Source organism: Talpa europaea (genome assembly GCF_964194135.1).
Source record: "Talpa europaea genome assembly, chromosome: 14".
In the NCBI taxonomy this organism is placed as follows: domain Eukaryota; kingdom Metazoa; phylum Chordata; class Mammalia; order Eulipotyphla; family Talpidae; genus Talpa; species Talpa europaea.
Window position 1 is genome coordinate 59,977,813 of NC_140082.1, and position 17,263 is coordinate 59,995,075.

A 17,263-nucleotide genomic window follows, 5' to 3' on the forward strand; every position below is an offset into this window, starting at 1 on the left:
ATTTCAGGACTACAGTCTAATTGTATGCTTCCTCTTTAGGCCTCTTACTGGTACTTATGGTAGTTTTAAGTAAGGTAAAATAGTTTAGATGAGTAAGAAAGTTTTTTTTTTTTTAAATTTAATTTGAGGAAAAAGGTAGTATTGGTAAATTATCATAGGAGTTGAAAGAAATCTGGCCCCAGAATTATGAGCCCTCAACTTGTGCACATAAAAGATGCTGTCTGTTTTATGCCATAATTAGGAAAAAGTAAGCTGATAGGACACAGTTTTCCAACACAACCACATGTTCCTCCAGTCTAGAGACTGGGGGAAAGTGGAGATTAAGGACTGCAGTTCCATGAGCACTGTGGCTAAAGATAGGATTTTCAGCTGTTCCTGGATGCAGCTGAGTTATGTGGAGTCAGGTCCTGGGCCTTGCAGGGTCACTGCAGAAATGTGGTCTGTGAGCCTGTACACTGCACTCGAGCCTGGGACTCCTCTGATATGTCTTGTTGTATGGGACTGGAGCACTCAGCTCTCAGAAAGGCATTTGTTTTACTTTTTTTGTCCATGGGTGATACCAAGTTTTTTTTTTCTTGATATGCTGACCTTATTAGGTAAACGTTTTTGGTCATTACCCTGATGTCATTCCAACATAAACTTATTTTAAAGTACATGTCATGTCCCCCCCCACAACATATTTCTCTGATTTCTTCCATCATATTACAGTGCCTCATACTATTCCATAAATTGCACATATTTTTTTCTTAGTAATTTTTATTTTGCTTGCATGTTAAAAAGATAATATTTTGGATATACATTGTCAATACTGCTGATGAGAACTTTTGAGGTCTACTTTCTGCAACTTTCAAATACGCAGTAGAGTATTATATGCTCACCATGCTGTATCCAAAGGCATTTCTTTTTTTATTTTTTTAAGATTTATTTTTATTTATTTATTTATTTATTTATTTATTTATTTATTTATTTATTTATTTATTTTTTTATGCATACAAGCACTGGGTACAGTCAGAAGTGCGGGAGGGTGAGAGAATTCACCAGATCCAGAGTGGGGTGCAGAGCAGGCAGAAGGACCGAAGTACACTGCTGAGGGTAGCAGCGGGCATGACAGGAGAGGTCTGCATGCCATGGGGGGCCCTCCTCTGGTTGCCAGGGAGCAGCCGGTGATCAAGCAGGTGCTGCAGAGGCTGCGGGCAGCTTCGCAACTCAGTGCTCAACCGCTGCGCCACAGGGGAGGCCCTTCAAAGGCATTTCTTTTTTGTTTTGTTTGTTTTTACATTTTCAGTAATTTCTATAATATATCTTCTGGTTTATTCTTTCTTTGAATATATGTTTTGCATCATTCTTCATTTTTGTACAATGTATGCTTTCTTCTCTCAGGTGTAGTTCCTCTGAAGTTCCCACCACCAATTCACCCATGTACCATCACCGTAGTCCCTTGTGCTCTTCCAATCGTTTTGATCTTTCTCCATTCTCCTTCCCTACAGAATGTCTCTGATTTATAGTTGCTTCTTGGTTTTAATTTTTTTTTAAAGATTTATTTATTTATTTATTTATTTATTTATTTATACAAGCACTGGGTACAGTCAGAGGCGTGGGAGGGTGAGAGAATTCACCAGAGCCAGAGCAGAGTGTTGAACAGGAAGAGTGCCGAAGTACATTGCTGAGGGGAGCAGCGGGCAGCAGGAGAGGTCTGCGCGCCATGTTGGACCCTTGCCCCATGGCCGGGGATTGAACCAGTGCTACAGAGGCTGTAGGCAGCTTCGAAACCCAGCACTCAACCGCTGTGCCACCAGGGAGGGCCTTGGTTTTAATTTTTGATTTATTATAATTACCTTTTTTTTCCTCATCTCTTATTTGGATCCTCTACATTCCTCCTATAAGTGAAACCATCTGATATTTTTCTTTTTCTTTCTGGCTTATTTCACTGAGTATAATCCCTTCCAGCTCCATCCATGTGACTGCAAGTGGCATTATTCTATATTTTGGATTGCTGAAGTACATATACCATATCTTCTTGATCCAGTCATCTATTTTGGGCATAGGTGTTGTTGCCATAATTTACCTGTTGTAAAAAGTGCTGCAGTAATCATTGGCGTGCATGTGTCCTTTTGAATTAATGTTTTTGTGTCCTTTGGGTAGATTCCTAGGAGTGGAATTACTGGATTGTATGGAAGCTCCATTTTAGTAGTATGGGGAACCTCCACACGGATTTCCATAGTGTTTGTATAGTTTGCATTCCCATGAGCAGTGTAGTAGAGTTCCTCTTCCTCCACATCCTTGAAATTTGTTACTAGTTTTTTTTTTTTTTTAATGAGTTGCACCAATTATTATTTTTTTAATAGAGGCATGTTTTATTTATTTATTTGTTTGTTTGTTTGTTTGTTTATACATGCACTGGGTACAGTCAGAAGCGCAGGAGGGTGAGAGAATTCACCAGAGCCAGAGAGGGGAGCAGAGCAGGCAGAAGGACCGAAGTACACTGCTGAGGGGAGCAGCGGGCGGCAGGAGAGGTCTGTGCACCATGTGGGATCCGCAATCGGTGGCCGGGTTGCAGCCGGGGATCGAACCGGTGCCTCAGAGGCCGCGAGCAGCTTCGCAACCCAGTGCTCAACCGCTGCGCCACCGGGGAGGCCCCTGCACCAATTATTTTTAAAATCAAAGCTAAAAGTGTACTAGACATTGAATCACTGGTTCTCTATCTTAATTGTCATAACACGAAGGAAGTGAACTGAGACTTTTAAATATAGCAATAAGGATAAGGATGTTTCAAATTTTTGGCACCAGTCCATCTCTCAGTATTTTATTCTTTGCCTTTCACATTTAGAAAACACTTAGATAGATGTGCCTTGTGTTGGGCTCATTCAGTGAATTCTTTGGAATGGTTTCCTCCCCCAATAACTTGCCTGCAGACCTTCTGTGCTTTCCTTACCTCCTCATTAAAGCCTGGCTGTGCTGGGCCTTACCTGGTGGCCCAGCAGTTGAGCGCTGGCCTGCGAAGCTGCCCACAGCCTCTGCAGTGCCAGTTCGATCCCTGGCCACTGGCGAGGGTCCCACATGGCGCGACAGACCTCCCCTGCCATGCCTGCTGCTCCCCTCAGCAGTGTATTTCGTCAGTCTGCCTGTTCTGTTCCCTGCTCTGGCTCTGGTGAATTCCCCCACCCTACTTCGCTTCTGACTGTACCCAGTGCTTGTATAAATTAATGAATAAATCTTAAAAAACAAAAGCCTGCCTGTGCTCACTTAAAGGATGTTATATATTGTACTGTTACCCTCAGATTGAATCCGAATTATACGCATGCCTTTGAGGCAAGGAGTGTGTTTCCTTGCTTATGGTTGTGACTTTATCACCATGTTAAGAATAATAAATGAATGATTAGAGTTAAGAGTTGGCATTTTACAAAAGTTCTCGTTCACCATTATAAGTAGAGATATTATAAAATATTAGATGTTCAAAGTTTCCTTTTTTTAAAAAATGGGTGTTCTGGCTTGCTTAACATGGGAGTAAGGGAAATGGAAGTATTTCATGGCCTTCAGTAGAATCTATGGATGTAGCCAGTGTGAAGGTCGGTGTTGTGTTCTCAGGGAATAAGGAGAAATCGAGATCAGCTGCACTTTCAGTGGACGTGGAGGACAGGAGATTTGAAAAAGATGTCACAAGGTGAAATCTAAAAATTTTCCTTTCAGATCAAAGGAATATGACCAGTCATTGCTTTTAAGCAAATCAAACAGGGTAATGTAGTGAACGGGAGAAGCAAAGAAAAATCTCACTATTTAGGGCAAATAATTTTGAATGGTGAATGATGTGGGCCATTCAGTTTTTGGCTTCTTCATAGAAGGGACATGGATTTACAAGCTTGTGTATGAATTAGGGCACAGTTTCATACTTCTTTTTTTTTATGGTTTCATACTGCTTGAGATGTATGTTACTTCACAACACACACCACCAAAGCATGCAGAGTACTATTTCCTTGAATTATCCTTGAATATTGGGCCCCCCTGCCTATGTGTTCACATCCTTCCTACATTCTCTCACTGGTAGCCTGAATTCTTCAGTCCTATATTCTCATTATTTTTATGTTTGCCAGTTTTTTGTTAGGGATTTGGAGAGGAGATGATTTGTTACATAGATGTTTATTCATAGATTGAATACCTAAGTTTTATTTAATAAATTGGACCATTTTCAAGAGTCTTTGCGATGTGATTTTATGAATTCTTTTAAATTTTTATTGTCTTTTTTTGTTTTAACTGAGGGTCACAGGAAGGTGATTTAAAAAAAAGAGAGAGTACTGAAAAATGTAAATAATCATGACAGGGTTTTGCAGACTACAGTCAAACAGGAAGAAAATGGATCTACCTGGTCATGCCACTTAGCTAATATGAACTACAGGACTGTCTATCTACCACTTTCTGTGGAATTCACTCTTGAACTTGCACTGGTAATTTTCCCAATCACCCATCCTGCAATATTGGTCTCAAAAGGTCACCACTGATTTTTCAGTTTAAGGAATTGACACATACCTTTTTAAACCCAGGAGCTATATCAACCTCAATGGAAATCTCTTTCCTCCAACATCATTTCTTCATTTGACACTCAAAAGTTATTTTCAGAGGGAGAACTCTCTGTGTGTCCCCCTCACGTATCTTGTTCTTCCATCTCAGTCTGTTTTTCCTATTTCATTTCAACTCCATTTTACCTCTAGACAAATTAAATTATCTCATGGTCTTCTCTCCTATGACCTTTACTTCCTTATATATGCTGATGACCCCCAAATTTATACTTACACTGCAGTTCTCTTATCTTAATCCTGGAATGTATTCACAGTGCCTGTGCCTGTGGCCCCTCTCAGATATCTTGGTGTATGGTACTGGAACACAAAGATCCCAGAATGTCATTTTCTGTCCATGGGTGATGCCAAATTTTTATTCATGGTAGGGGAAACTGATGAGGTACAACTTAGTTGTTCATGACCATGATATCATTCCAAGTATGTGTTTTTTAAAACTAAATCTGCTCTCACCCATGAAATATTTTTTGGCTTTCTTCCATTATATTATATAGGCCTAATGCTATTTTTCAACAGGTGCACATTATTACACAGAAAGCCAAATTCAAAATAATACAGGACATCTAATTAATAGATCCATGTCTAAATTTAATTGATTTCCCACAGTGAACACAGACTTTTCAGTGGAGCATTTAATATGTTCCAAATTTTCTGTAGCATTCAATGTGTTCAAAAAACACTCAACTCTCAATGTTTTGTTCTTTCCCACTCAAGTATAGGAAACACATGGATGTCATGTGCCATATCCTTGTATTTGTTACATCCATGTGGAGTGGTTTCTCTCTCAACTCCTTGCCTGATGACCTGCTGTATTTTTGTACCCACTTTTCAAGTCCCCTGGGTGCTCACTTACAGCATGTCATAAATATACTCTTAACTATCTCATTGTATCAAATATACTCTTAACTATCACATACACCTTGCTTGTGGTTATTATTTCATCATGGTTTTAAGATATATCAATGAATGAAAATGGTGCAAGTTTGGAATATTGAAAAATTGGTTTTATAATCTCTTTAAAAGATTTATTTATTTATGCATAGAAGAACTGGGTACAGGCCAGATGTGGGGGGGGGAGGAGGTGAGAGGATTCACCAGAGACAGAGTGGCAAGCATAACAGGCAGACTGAGTGAAATACACTGCTGAGGGGAGCAGCGGGTGAGACAGAAGAGGTCTGCTGAGCCACGTGGGTTGCTCCTGGCCGGGGATCGAACTCGTGCTGCAGTAGGTGTGGATCATTTTACAGGCTGCGTCCTAACTCCTGCGCCACCAGGGAGGCCCAGTGTTTTATTATTCTTTATCAGTAGATTTCATAAACAAAATGAACTTACATAGTTTCTTTTTTTAAGTAGGGTTCCTGAGCTACAGAAGAAAGTAGTAAAGGAAAGCCAAAGTGATGCAAGGTCTTCAAAATCTTTGGACCTATCTATTAGGAAACCTGTTGCTGTAGTTCCAAGGAATGTCAATGATGGGAAACATCAACCAGATGAGAATGTCACAAAGTAAAATATCTATTCCTCCTTTCTGGTTAAAGGAATACTAGCTGTGACTGATTTTCTGAAATGAAAGAGCCTGGTGTAGTGGACAGGCCAAAGCAAAAACCTATCACTAGTGTCAGACAAATACTACTGAAAGGTGGACAGCGTGCCCTGTGAGCATTTGGTCAATTCATAGAAGGAACCTTGTTTTCCAAGTCTGTGTAACATTTAGGGAGTAAGTTCACACTCATCAGGTGCTATATTACCACGTGACATCCACCACCCAAACAGCCCTAGTGCTTTGCTCTTGACCTTAGGCTCCCCCCTAATGTTCCCATCCCCCCATCCCTTGTGCTCCTCTTCTAGTGACTCCCTCCTCTTGTCCTGTATATTGGTTTGTTTTGGCTTAATTTATCCAGTTCCTTTTTTAGTGTCTCTGTGGAGGAGATGTATTGCTATGAACACATTAATTTTGATTAAGCATCCATTCATAAATTCAATAGATATATTCATTCCAATCAATGCAAATGCATTCAGGAGACTAATTTTCCTATACATGTACTTTCCTAAAGCTTGCTTGCTTTATTTTTAAGTATTTATTTTATTTTTTAATGAATACAAGAATTGGGGTATAGGCCAGAGGTGTAGGGATTGAGAGGATTCACCAGAGACAGAATGGGGAGCAGAACAGGCAGATCTGCTGAAATACACTGCTGAGGGGTGCAGCAGGTAAGACAGGGGTGGCCAGCTGCACCATGTGGATAGCTCCCTGGGCAGGGATCAATCTCATGCTACAGTGGCTGGCGATAGCTGGATAGTGCTGAGACTTAACCCCTGAGCCACCAGGGAGTTCCCTCCAATATTGCTTTCTAAAGCTTACCACTGATTTTCCACTTTAAGATATTGACAGATCCCATTTTAGATGGATGGGCTTTATTTGCCTCGATGAAACACTCTCTTCTCCAACATAATTTCTTCATCTGACTCTGGGCTTTGGTATTTTGAAGGGGAGAACATACTTATCAGATGCCCTCCCCCCATATCTTGTTCTTCCATCTCAGTCTGTTTTACCTATTTGTTTTCAACCCCATTTCCTGCAGACAAATGGAAGTCTCCCAGGATCTTCTGTCTCAAATGTTACTTCATGAATATGCTCATGATCTGATAAATTATTTTATAGATAAGATCCCTTACCTTAATTTCTGGAATGTATTCCAGCATCAGCAGCCAAGGCTCCTCTCAGATCCCTGGGTGTATGTACTGGACCGTTCGCCTCACAAACCCAATTATTTTTTTTTTTCCATAGGTGATGCCAAATTCTTGTTCTTGGTGGGGAAACTGATGAGGAACATGTCCAAACATTTAAGCATGACCCTTAGGAAACACAGAGATGTGATATGCTTATCTTACTGTTTACATTGTAATCTCTGTGGCGAGATTGCTCCTCCAACTGCTTCCCTGGTGACCTGCAGTATTTGTTGTTTTCTTTTTTGCCTATGCTGTCAAATCTCCCAGTTGCTACCTACAGGGTACTCTAACTATCACATTGTGTATCACAGTTGTACATGTGACTTTGAAGCAAGGAGTATTTTCCTTGCTCATGGGTGTTACTTCCTCATGGTTTTAGGAATATATCAATGAATAAAGATGGAATTTTTTAACAGTTGTTTTATTATATTTAATGAGTAGATTTCTTAGAAACCATGAAGTTTACATGGTTTCTTCCTTTAAAGTAGGTTTTCAGACAAACAGAACAAGCCAAGCCAAAGTGATTCAAGGCCTTCAACAAAATCTGCGGGTCTAGCCGGTATGAAGCCTGTTATGATTCCAGTGAATATAGATGGTGGGAGATGGGAACCACAGAAGAATATCACAAGGTAAAAATCAACTCTTCCTTCAAGGTTCAAGGAAAATTAGCTGTGAATGCTCTTCTGAAATTAAACAGCATATTGCACTTTCAAGCCAAGGTGAAAATCCTCACCATTATCAGACAAATACAGCTAATACTTGAGTGATATGGTCCAATGAGTTTTGGTTACTGCATAGAGGGAACATTGTTTTTGAAGCCTGCATATGTTTTGGGAGACATGTTCCCACCTTATCAGATGAATATAACTGCCAACAGCAACCACCAATGTATCCATACTGCTTTACTGTAGACCTTGGTCCCCTCCCTGTTTTGTTCTAACCCCCAATGCTTTGTGATCCTTTTCTAGTGCACTCAGTTGTAGTCCCATATTCTTGGCTTGTTTTGTCGTGTTTACTAGTACCTTTGTTTTGTGACTGTGAGGAGGAGATGCATTGCATACATACTTTAATATCTTTCTGCATCCATTCATAAACTCAGTAGATTAAATTCTATATGGAAACACAATCAGGAGTCTTTAATGATCATATGAATTTGTTTCAATGATCATATGAATTTTTTAATTAATTTGCTTTAATGATCCTATGAAGTTTTGAATTTCCCTTTACTTTTCTGATAATGTGTGTCACATGGATCTGATTAGAAAAGAAGTAGGCTATTACCAATATTACTGAAATACTAAATAATCATGATTGTGTATTACAAACTAGTCAAACAAAGAATTGTGACCTACCATAGTATGCCATGAGCTCTTAAGGCCTACAAAACTACCTATCCCAAAATTCTCTTGTTTTCACTCTTGAACTTTGACCAGTAATGGTCCCACTCATTCCTGCTTCAAAAATTACTTTCAAGTGGTTGCCACAGATTTTTCACTTTGTGATATTGACACATGGCTTTTTAGACTCATGAGCTCTGTCTGCCTCAATGGAAATCACTCTCCTTCAACATAATTTCTTCATTTGGCTCTATGCTGTGGTAATTTCAGGGGAGAACTCACTTACCTGGCATCCTACATCCATTTCTTGTGCTTTGACTTCAATCTGTTTTTCCTACCTCTTTTCAACCCCATTGCCTTTGCACAAATGGAAGTATCCCAGGTCTTCTGTCCATGACTTTTACTTCCATGAATATGCTAAAGATGTCCAAAGTTATAGTTACATTACAGATATCTTTTTTTTATTTTTTTAAAAGATTTATTTATTTATTTGTTTGTTTGTTTGTTTATTTATTTATACAAGCACTGGGTACAGTCAGAAGTGCGGGAGGGTGAGAGAATTCAGCAAAGCCAGAGCGAAGAACAGAACAGGCAGAGTGACGAAATACACTGCTGAGGGGAGCAGCGGGTGGCAGGAGAGGTTTGCACGCCATGTGGGACCCTCCTCAGTGGTGGCCTGGGAGCAGCTGGAGATCGAACCGGCGCTGCAGAGGCTGCGGGCAGCTTAGCAACCGAGTGCTCAACCGCTGTGCCATGGGGGAGGCCCTACATTACAGATATCTTAATTCCCAATCTGTACTTACTGCACTTGGAGCTGGGGCTCCTCTCATGATGTGTGGTTTTGGGTCACTGAGGACATAAAGGCAATTATTTTTGTCTATGACAGATGACAAATTGTTGTTTTGGGTAGGGGAAACTTAATTTGGACATGACACTGATGTTATTCCATGATTTGTGCATGGAATATTTCAAAAATAAATCTTTTTTCACCCATTAGAATTTATCAGAGATCTTCTAATATATGTTCCTAGTACTATTTCAATTAGGTACACATTTTTACATTAAAAAAACACAAAGGCCAAAGAGCAGTACACATTTAATTAGTCTCTTATCTAAGCATCCATCAGTTTTCACAGTGAACTCAGACTTTTCAGTGTAGCATTCAAAATGTTTCAAAATTTCTGGGTACACTGAATTCTTAGTTATTGTTCTTTCCCTTTCAAGTTTAGGAAACACAGAGATGTGATGTGTGCCCTGTCCTACTGTTTACGTTCTATTGTCTATGTAGAGTGGTTTCTCCACCCATACCTTTGGTGGCCTGCTGTATTTCTATTACCCGCTGTGTGAAGCCTCACAGGTGCTCACTTACAGCATGTCCTAAATGTGCTCTTAACTATCACATTGTGTCATAATTGTACATGTGGCTTTGAAGCAAGGAGTATTCTCCTTGCTTATGGTTATTACTTCATCATGGTTTTCAGAATATATCAGTGAGTGAAGTGGATAATGTTGGAATTTTGTAAAAGTTGTTTCATTACACTTTATCTTAGAAAACATGAGGTTTACATGGTTTCTTCTTTTAAAGTAGGGTTGCTGACAATGGGAAGAAGACAACCCAATGTGATTCAGCATTTTTATCAGAATCGGCGGTTGTAGCCAGTACGAAGCTTGTTGTGATTCCAGTGAATGTAGTCAGCGGGAGACATGAACCAGATAAGAATGGCACAAGGTAAAAACAACTCTTCCTTTAAGGTTCAAGGAAAATTAGCTGTGATTGTTTTTGTCAGGCCAAGGCAAACAAATGTCACCATTATAGGCAAACACTGCTGAAAGCTGAATGATGTAGATCATTGTGTTTTTGTCACTTCATCAAGGCAGTGTTGTTTTCCAAGCCTGTGTGTGCTTTAGGGGATATGTACACACCTCATCAGGTGACTGTTGTGCCTGACACCCACAACTAATGCCCCATAATACTTTACTATAGACACTAGGCCCCTATTTTATTCTCCTCCCAACCCCTTGTGCTTCAGTCGTATGTTCTGTTTTTTTTTTTCCAGTTTTCTAGTTCATTAGCTTAGTGACTGTGCAGGAGACATAGTGCAGTAAATACTTTAATATCTATCCATCATCAATTCATAAATTCAGTAAATAGATTCAAGTCAATAAAAGGAAATGCAATCAAGATATAATTTCTGTAATGATCTTTTTTTTTTCAATTTTCCTTCACATTGTTGACCATTGTGTGTCACATCAGGTGGTTAGAAAAGAAGCTGACTATTAAAGAAATACCAAATAATCATTACTGTGTATTTGTAACTATTAAAATAAGAAGAATTGTGTATTCCATGAGCTCTTTCAGGCTTACAGAACTATCTATACCCAGTTTCTCTTGTTTTCACTCTTGAACTTTCACCAGTAATGGGCCCATTCATGCCTGCTCCAAACTTGCTTTCTAAAGATTACAAAGATTTTTCACTCTATGATAACAAAACATGCCTTTTTAGACCCATGGGCAATGTCTGCCTCGATGGAAACCATTGTCCCACCATATAATATTTTCATTTGACTCTAGGCTCTGGTAATTTCAGGGGGAGACCTCACTTACCAGGTGTGCCCCTTCCATTTCTTATTTTTTTACCTCAGTCTGTTTTTCCTGTTTCTTTTCAATCCCATTTCCTTTAGACAAATTGAAGTATCCCATGATCCTCTGACCCGTGACTTTTATTTCCTTGAAAATGCTAAAGGTGTCCAAACTTTTATTTCTGCTCAGATCTTATCTTAATGCCTGGCATGTTCTCACTGCACCTGCAGCTGGGCTCCTCTCTGGGTATCTGGTAGTAGATCACTCAGGTCAGAAAGGCATTTTTTTTTTTGTCCATGGATAAATCCAAATTGCTTTTCTTAGTACAGGAAACTGATGAGGTACAACTTATTTGGATGACTCTGAGTCATTCCCGAGATATGTGTATTGAATATTTGAAAGTAAATCTATTTCACTGACAAGAATTTCTCGGAATTCTTCCAGTATATGTTCCCATATATTTTTCAATCAGGTGCACATTATTACATTATTAAAACAAAAGCCAAAGAACAGTACACATTTAATTATTAGTCTCCTGTCTAAGCATCAGTAGTTTTCCACAGTGAACTCATCTTTTCAGTGTAGCATTCAATATGTTTCAAAATTTCTGGGTGCACTCAACTCTCAAAATGTTATTCTTATCCTGTCAAATTTGGGAAACATATTGATGTGATGTGTCCTATCTAGTGCTTACGTTGTTATCTCCATGTCATATGGTTTCTCCCCCAGCTCCTTGCCTGGTGTCTTTTTGTATTTTTATACCCACTATTACAGCCTCCCTGGTACTCACTTACAACATGTCATAAATGTCCTCTTAATGATCACATTGTATCAAACTGTTCTTGTGAGATTGAAGCAAGGAGTGTTTTTCTTGCTTATATTTGTTACTTCATCATGGTTTTAAGAATATATCAAGGAGTGAAGGTAGATAATGTTGGAATTTTTAACAATTTTTTATTTATACTTTATCAGTACATTATTTACAAAACATGAGGTTTACATGGTTTACTCTTTTAAAATAGGGTTCCAGACACTCAGAAGAATAAAAGCCAAAGTGATACATGGTCTTCATCAGAATCAGAATCTGAGCCACAAGCCAGTGGGAAGCCTGCTGTTGTATTTCCAGTGAAGGTAGACAGCAGGAGACTTAAACCAGATGAGACTGTCACCAGGTAAAAATGTGCTATTCCTTTAAGGTTCACGGAAATTTATCCGTGATTGCTTTCTGATCAAACAGCATATTGAAGCTATGAGGCCCAGGGGGAAAAGATGTTACCATTATCAGGCAAATAATACTAAAATTTGAATGATGTGGACCAATGAGTTTTTTGTCACTTCCTAGAGAGAAGCATGTTTTCCAGTCTGTGTATTGTTTGGGGGATAAGTTACTACCTCATCAGATGAATGTTATGCTGATACCTACCACCAATGCATCCATACTGCTTTACTGCAGACCTTGGTCCCCTCCCTGTTTTGTTCTAATCCCCCAATGTCTCGTGCTTCCCTTCTAGTAGACTCATTTCTGTAGTCCTGTATCGGAGTTGTTTTTGCTTGTTTGTTTAGTTTTAAGCCCCTTCATGCACATTTACACTGAAAAAACAACCTGGGGGCTTCCCCTGGTGGCACAGCAGTTGAGCGCTGGTCCGCCAAGCTGCCTGCAGCCTCTGCAGCGCTGGTTCGATCCCAGCCACCAGCGAATGTCTCATATGGTACCACAGATTCTACTGCCATGCCCACTGTTCCCCTCAGCAGTGTATTTCCTCAGTCTACCGGTTCTGTTCCCTGCGTGGCTCTGGTAAATTCTCTTACCCTCCGGGCTTCAGACTATACCCAGCGCTTGTAAAAATGAATAAATAAATTAAAAAAAAAACCCAATCGGAGCCAGGAACTGTCCACATTTTATTATAATTCTCTTGTCTAAGCATCAGTATTTCTCTATAGTGAACTCAAGGCTTTTGAGTGTTGCATTCACTATGTTTCAAAATATCTGGGTGCACTCAAATCTCCGTGTATTGTTCTCTGTGTTTAATGTTCAGGAAACTCATTGATGTGGTGTGCCCTAGCCTAGTGTTTCTGTTGTAATGTTCATGTGGAGTGATTTCTTCCCCAACTCCTTGCCTGGTGACCTGCTTTGTTTTTGTTTCAACCTCTGTAATGCCTCCCAGGTGCTCCCTTACAACATGTCATAAAGGTACTCTGAACTATCACATTGTATCAAATAGTACTAGTGGCTTTGAAGCAGAGAGTATTTTCCTTTCTTTATGGTTATTACTTTCATCATGGTTTTAACAATATATACATGAGTGTAGATGAGTAAGTGTTGGAATTTTGTAATAGTTGTTTTTAGTAGATTTATTAGTAGAATTCTTAGAATCCTTTGAGGTTTACATGGTTGCACTTTTAAAGTAGGGTGCCTGACAAACAGAAGAAAAGCCAAAGCAATTAGTTGCCTTCATCAGTATCTGAGGGTCTAGCTTGTGTGATGCCTATTGTTGTATTCGAGTGAATGTGAATGGCGGGAGACGTGAACCAGAGGAGAAAGTCACTTCCAGCATGTGATAAATGTCCTCTTAATGATCACATTGTATCAAATTGTACTTGTGTGTTTGAAGCAAGGGGTGTTTTCCTTGCTTATGGTTGTTTCTTCATTATGGTTTTAAGAATATATCAGGGAGTGAAGGTGGGTAATGTTGGAATTTTTAACATTTTTTTATTTATACTTTATCAGTACATTATTTAGAAACCATGAGGTTTATATGGCTTCTTCTTTTAAAATAGGGTTCCAGACACTCAGAAGAATAAAAGCCAAAGTGATACATGGTCTTCATCAGAATCAGAATCTGAGCCACAAGCCAGTGGGAAGCCTGCTGTTGTATTTCCAGTGAAGGTAGACAGCAGGAGACTTAAACCAGATGAGACTGTCACCAGGTAAAAATGTGCTATTCCTTTAAGGTTCACGGAAATTTATCCGTGATTGCTTTCTGATCAAACAGCATATTGAAGCTATGAGGCCCAGGGGGAAAAGATGTTACCATTATCAGGCAAATAATACTAAAATTTGAATGATGTGGACCAATGAGTTTTTTGTCACTTCCTAGAGAGAAGCATGTTTTCCAGTCTGTGTATTATTTGGGGGATAAGTTACTACCTCATCAGATGAATGTTATGCTGACACCTACCACCAATGCATCCAATGCATCTGCTTTACTGCAGACCTTGGTCCCCTCCCTGTTTTGTTCTAATCCCCCAATGTCTCGTGCTTCCCTTCTAGTAGATTCATTTCTGTAGTCCTGTATCCAGGTTTTTTTTTGTTTTGTTTTGTTTTTGTTTTGGCGTAGGCTATGTCCCTTAGTTTAGTGACTCTGGAGCAGTTGTATTGCAATAAATATATTAATTTCTCTTTAGTATATATGCATTAATACAATAAATAGATTTAATTCAATAAATGGAATTGCATTAGGGGATGTCAGCTTGTTCGATCGTCCATGCTTTTAAAATTTTTCTGTCAATTTTTTTGACCATTGTATGCCACATGCAGGTGGTAGGAAAAGAAGTAGACTGTTATAGAAATACCAAATAATCTTTATTATGTATTATCAACTATTCAAACTAGAAGAATTGTGACCCAACCATATCCCATGAGCTCTTTAAGACTTACAGAGCTACATATCTCCAGTATATCTTGTTTTCATTCTAGAACTTTCATCAGTAATGGGCTGTCTCATGCCTGCTCCAAACATGCTTTCTAAAGGTTACAAAGATTTCTCACTCTATAATAATGACACATGCTTCTTTAGACTCATGGACAATGTCTGCCTCGATGGAAATCACTGTGTTCCAACATAATTTTTTTCATTTGACTCTAGGCTCTGGTGATTTCAGGGGGAGAACTCATCAGGTATCTCCCTCCCATATCCTTTTTTTTTCACACCAGTGTTGTTCCTATTTCTTTTCAGTCCCATTTCATTTAGACAAATTGAAGTATCCCAGGATCTTCTGTCCCATAACTTTTACTTCCCTGAAAATGCTAAAGATGTGGGCCTCCCGGGTGGTGCATCTTCATAAGATGCAACCTGTGAAGCTATCTGCAGTCACTGCAGCACAAGTTAGATTCCCCTGTCAGGGAGGTGACCCACATGGTGCGGCAGACATCTCTTGTCTCGCCCGCTGCTCCCCTCAGGAGTGTATTTCAGTCAGTCCCCCTTTTTTGAATCTCACTCTGTCTCTGGTGAATCCTCTCACCTCCCACAATTTTGGCCTGTACCCCAATTCTTGTGTGTGTGTGTGTGTGTATATATATATATATATATATATATATAAATCTTTTTTAAAAAGAGAATATTAAAGATGCTCAAAGTTACGTTTCTGCTCAGATCTTATCTAAATTCCTGACATGCACTCTCTGCACCTGCAGCTGGGGCTCCTCTCTGGGATATGGTAGTAGATCATGCAGGTCAGAAAGACAATGTTTTTGTCTATGGGTGATGCCAAATTGTTGTTCTTACTATAGGAAACTGATGAGGTGCAACTTATTTGGATGACCCTGAGTCATTCCAAGATATGTGTATTGAATATTTAAAAATAAATATTTTTTCACCCACAAGGTGTTCTCCAATATATGATCTAGTACTATTTTTCAATCAGGTGCACATTTACATGAAAAGAACAACAGGGGCCAGGAGCTGTCCACATTTTATTATAATTCTCTTGTCTAAGCATCAGTATTTCTCTATAGTGAACTCAAGGCTTTTGAGTGTTGCATTCAATGTTTCAAAATATCTGGGTGCACGCAAATCTCCGTTATTGTTCTCTCTGTTTAATGTTCAGGAAACTCATTGATGTGGTGTGCCCTAGCCTAGTGTTTCTGTTGTAATGTCCATGTGGAGTGATTTCTTCCCCAACTCCTTGCCTGGTGACCTGCTTTGTTTTTGTTTCAACCTCTGTAATGCCTCCCAGGTGCTCCCTTACAACATGTCATAAAGGTACTCTGAACTATCACATTGTATCAAATAGTACTAGTGGCTTTGAAGCAGAGAGTATTTTCCTTTCTTTATGGTTATTACTTTCATCATGGTTTTAACAATATATACATGAGTGTAGATGGGTAAGTGTTGGAATTTTGTAATAGTTGTTTTGTTACACTTTATTAGTAGATTTCTTAGAATCCTTTGAGGTTTACATGGTTGCACTTTTAAAGTAGGGTGCCTGACAAACAGAAGAAAAGCCAAAGCAATTAGTTGCCTTCATCAGTATCTGAGGGTCTAGCTTGTGTGAAGCCTGTTGTTGTATTCGAGTGAATGTGAATGGCAGGAGACGTGAACCAGAGGAAAAAGTCACTTCCAGCATGTGATAAATGTCCTCTTAATGATCACATTGTATCAAATTGTACTTGTGTGTTTGAAGCAAGGGGTGTTTTCCTTGCTTATGGTTGTTTCTTCATTATGGTTTTAAGAATATATCAGGGAGTGAAGGTGGGTAATGTTGGAATTTTTAACAATTTTTTGTTTATACTTTATGAGTACATTATTTAGAAACCATGAGGTTTATATGGCTTCTTCTTGTAAAATAGGGTTCCAGACACTCAGAAGAATAAAAGCCAAAGTCTTCATCAGAATCAGAATCTTCATGTGGAGTGATTTTTTCCCCAAATCCTTGCCTGGTGACCTGCTGTGTTTTTGTTTCCACCTCTGTAATGCCTCCCAGCTGCTCACTTACAACATGTCTTAAATGTACTCTAAAAAACTATCACATTGTATCAAATAGTACTAGCGGCTCTGAAGCAGGGAGTATTTTCCTTTCTTATGCTTATTAATTCATTATGATTTTAAGAATCTATACATGAGTGAAGATGGATAAGTGTTGGAATTTTGTAATAGTTGTTTTGTTATGCTTTATTAGTAGATTTCTTTGAAGTCATGAGGTACGCGGTTTCACTTTAAAGTCGGGTGCCTGACAAACAGAAGAAAGGCCAATGTGATTCTTTGCCATGATCATTATCTGAGGGTCTAGCTGGTGTGAAGCCTGTTGTTGTATTTCCAGTGAATGTTGAT